The sequence below is a fragment of the Triticum aestivum genome, chromosome 7D (genome assembly GCF_018294505.1).
Source record: "Triticum aestivum cultivar Chinese Spring chromosome 7D, IWGSC CS RefSeq v2.1, whole genome shotgun sequence".
NCBI classification, from domain to species: domain Eukaryota; kingdom Viridiplantae; phylum Streptophyta; class Magnoliopsida; order Poales; family Poaceae; genus Triticum; species Triticum aestivum.
In genome coordinates, this window is record NC_057814.1 from 41,809,808 (window position 1) to 41,814,441 (window position 4,634).

The window sequence follows — 4,634 nt, forward strand, 5'->3', positions numbered from 1 at the left end:
TTTTCTGAGAGAGAACCACCTACACTTGTGTTGAGGTCAAGATATTCCATTCCAACCACATAAATCTTGATGTCTATCCTTCTCCAAGTTGCTTTCCACTCAAATCTTCCTTCTACAAATCCAATCCTATGAGAGAGAGTTGAGTGTTGGGGAGACTATCATTTGAAGCACAAGAGCAAGGAGTTCATCATCAACACACCATTTGTTACTTCTTGGAGAGTGGTGTCTCCTAGATTGGCTAGGTGTCACTTGGGAGCCTCCGACAAGATTGTGGAGTTGAACCAAGGAGTTTGTAAGGGCAAGGAGATCGCCTACTTCGTGAAGATCTACCCTAGTGAGCCAAGTCCTTCGTGGGAGACGGCCATGGTGGGATAGACAAGGTTGCTTCTTCGTGGACCCTTCGTGGGTGGAGCCCTCCGTGGACTCGCGCAACCGTTACCCTTCGTGGGTTGAAGTCTCCATCAACGTGGATGTACGATAGCACCACCTATCGGAACCACGGATAAAAAATCTCCGTGTCAACATTGCGTTTGCTCCTTCAAACTCCTCCCTTTACCTTCATATGCAATTGTTTTACATTCCGCTGCTATACTCTTAGAATTGCATGTGTAGGTTGATTGCTTGACTTGTGCTAAGTTGTTAAAATCTGCCAAGAACTAAAATTGGGAAAAGGCTAGATTTTTATTTGGTCAAGTAGTCTAATCACCCCCCCCCCCTCTAGACATACTTTCGATCCTACACAAAGGATCACTTTGGATTTTTAGGTTGATAATACCAAGTCCACCGCTATCTTTGGGGCAGCAAACCATGTCCCATGCCCTCAGTAAGTTGCACTTGTCGCCTTGATATGTTATCATGCTTCCGAGGCATGTTCTAGATGTTTATCAAAGAGATCAAGTACTTTGATGGGAACTTAAGTGTGAAAATCACAAAAATAGTTGAGGAAGTGATCACTGAGTTAACAAGAGAGAGCTTGGCCCCATGCATATGACATCATTGTCAGAGTGTCAGAGAGTCTTCATTCCACGTTGCACACAAGGGGCATTATGTCCTGGACCGATATCCTACATCTACTTAGCTTTATGAAAGCTTTTACATAAACTAACTAAAAACTCTCTCGCCCCCCCTGAATTTCGTGTGGGTGGGGCCCCTTCCTCTCCCTTCTCCGGTCACAATAGTCCATCTAGCAGTCTACGTAGAACACTTAGCTGTGTTTACGTAGATGTAGCATTGCCCGGTCCTGGACGAAGGGTTTAGTTGTACCCAGAGGAAGCCCTAAATATATGAATGGCATTGAATAAGTGTTACAACCAAACATATTTGCAATTTCAGTACTAAGTTTAACAGCAGAATTGATTGGCATTTCTCGTTGTCCTTGTGAGGCCAACGGATGGTTGGTGTGGAAGGTCCTCGTTGTAGTTCATTGATTGTTGTTTTGATCACTTTTGGTGTTTTTTCCTTATTTTTCTTTGGCCGAGGTATATTTTCTTGTGTATGCGACTTAATGTTGGTTGTGTTCATCCTAATAATGCAAAGGTCGGGGATGTACTTGTTAGTTGTATCTCCTTTATGCTTCATTTCGACTCCATAAAATCCAGTCTTTGCCAAAAAAATGATGGCAACCTAGATGAAAACATTGTTCGGAACTGACTATGGGCGCAATGACCGTGACCTTTACTAATTAGTCGCTGCTAGAGCGTGAGCTAAGAGATGACAGCATTCATAATGTAATTGTTGAGGTACAATAGCCGAACCTTGGTAGCCATTGTCATTCATATCGCTCTCTCACGAATGTAATTCTTACTAGGGGCATGTTTGGTTTGTAGCCTATGGTTGCCACACTTAATCTTAGTCATGTCACACTATCTTAGGCATGTGTTTGAATCATTGACACACTAGTACTTTGCCAACTTTTCTATCTACATGGTCCATATGTCATAGGGCTTTTTGCTACATCTTGCCACACTTTTGGTGACAATTTTGTCCACCACACTTTTTTGGCAGTCATAACTTGCCTTAAGGTTTTTTTATAGTAATAGGACTCATTTCTCGGATGATAGCCATAACATTTACAAGCATATAAGAAATAGAGTTAGGGGTGGAATCCCGAACACAAGAGGGTCTAGATTTAAAGAAACATTTAGCTAGGTAGTTTCATATCTCGTTTGCTTCTCGGAAGCAATGGACATTTGCGACTTTCAGAAAATCAGAAGCCAGAGTATTGCATTCCATAAACATCACCACTTCTGGGGCAAAGTAAGCGTCCTGCTAGTTCACCACTTCCACTGTGAAGGTACATCAAGAAAACCCATTACGTGATTACATCCAATGATCACGTGATTACATCTAATATTTTCAGCAAGAAAACCCATTAGGAATCACTCAATTCTACAGAATCGACATTCTTGACATGAGGCGCAAACCAGCTTGCTGCTGTCAGAAAGTTAACTCTGTCATCGCCTGAACAACTCCCATGGCGCCCGGCAGCATTTCAGATTGAAATGAAGCATCTACATTTACCTTTACACATCCCTGATTAGGCCTTTTCCACATATGATCATGCTCTTACGAAGTTTGTGGCCAACACTTTGATAGAGATAGCAACACGATCATGAGATTGGACTGCTTCACCTTCCATGAACTGGCGCCGTTGCCACAACATGTACCGCGCTGCTACTACTATCAATTCCGCCGTTGGCAGCTCCCCAACATTTGCTTGAGTTCTCTCTAGAATCTCTATTGTAACAGATCCCGGGCGATCTACCAATATAGCTTTCTGGATAACACCTTCCGATCCCAGTGCAGCCCAAATTGCCAACGCACAACGACACATGAATCGGCAGTATTGTATGTCTTCTAGCCCACTTTTGCACAACGGATATGTAGCCGTGACTGGAATCTGACGCCCAGCAAGCACACCGTAACACGACAAGACTCCTCTCAGCATCTTCCATGTAAAGTGTTTTATTTGCCAGGGCCTCACGGGCGTCAAGTGTCCATCCAGATTCCATTTACCTGAATATTACCTTGACCATTAGGATATACCAATCATGCGGCATATGGTGATCAAGCTCAACATTATATGAAGATCGCACCGAGAGTGTACCATACCTTGTGTTGTTCCATGCTACAAAATCCTCTACCACATCCACGGGGAGAGGGGTTTGTAGGATTCCAGCAACATCAACTAGGTTGAAAACAGACCGTAAAAGTTATGCATCCCATTGACCAGAGTAGGGGTCAACCAAGTCTTCTACCTTTGACAATAAAGTTTTCCTCCGCAGAAAATGATTACTTTCCGAAACATTGGACCGTATCCAAGGATCTTGCAAAATAATCCCTGAAGCAATACTTTGCCAAGTAAATGTAGAGCCCTTCTTGGACCCGTGTTCAATATGTTTCTATTAGGATAATACTTTGCACTTAACACACACGCGCACACAAAGAATCAGGGTTCTGAATTAGACGCCAACACCGCTTTGCTAACATAGCAAGATTAAAGCTTTGTACATCTCTAAAACCCATGCCCCCACTTTTCTTCTGAATACGCATTTTCCACCATGCACACCAATGCATCTTCTTCTTTCACTGTCTCCCCACCAAAAACTTGACATTTCATTAGTAATTAATTTACAAATTCCTTTTGGCAATTTAAACACTGACATGGCATATGAAGGAATTGCTTGAGCTACAGACTTAAACAAAACCTCCTTACCTTGCATGGATAGTACCTTTTGTTTCCATCCTTTCAGGCGTTGACAAACTCTATCAACGAGATATTGAAAAATTGTTTCAAAATTAGTCACGAACCAAACGTGCCCTGGATGGCTGGATCCTTTATTACTCATGGGTACTTCTGTTTGTTGCCATATACTGATTAATCAACTACGGTGCGTTACAATAAGAACAATTGAAGCCTCTGCATGGCGATGCTCATTTGCAGCGCCAATTAGCACCTTGATGTGGCCAATGATTATGCGGTCTGATTACCGGCAAAAGATGCTAAGCTCTAACATGTTCATGTTAGTACTTTAATCAAGTCGAGCCCTAGAAGACTAAGCTTTTTTTTCTTTTTGAGTTGCCTAGAAGAAAGACTAAGTTGATGGGAGAGACGGTACGATATGCTTAACACCTGCAGCTTCGTACTGTGCCCTTTCTTCATGATGATGAAGGGGCATGGTGTAATGCCTGTAACTTGCATCCTTATTGTACAAATGTTCTTATTAATGAAATGTATTATGAAAATTAGCATGTCAAAGCGTCTGTAGTCCAACGGTTAGGATAATTGCCTTCCAAGCAATAGACCCGGGTTCGACTCCCGGCAGACGCACTTTTTCTTTGTCATTTTTTTGCATCTCTTTCTTCCATCATCGAAGACGTACTTTCTACCGGTTCGCCTAGACATGTGCCGATGTGCGCCAGACGAGCACGGTTCTCTGCGCATCACCCTGGACAAGGAGAGATCTCTACGAAGCCACCTCAAACTTCGAGCGTAGGTGGTGCGGCTGGGTTCGTGCCGCGCTGCGCTCGCCTTACGACTTATGACCTCCTCCACGGCTGGCCCGGACTGCTGCTCGTCGATGCTCCAGGGCGTTGTCACCGCCGCCAAGTCCGTCGCACTGGTGCCTGGCGGC

The 4,634-nt window shown here is 43.7% G+C and overlaps 1 non-coding gene across 1 annotated transcript; it reads left to right on the forward strand.

The window, feature by feature from the left end:
• Nucleotides 1-4,258: 4,258 nt before the first annotated feature.
• Nucleotides 4,259-4,330, forward strand: TRNAG-UCC (transfer RNA glycine (anticodon UCC)). The gene has a single exon. It is a non-coding gene; the product is annotated as a tRNA-Gly (tRNA).
• Nucleotides 4,331-4,634: the final 304 nt, after the last annotated feature.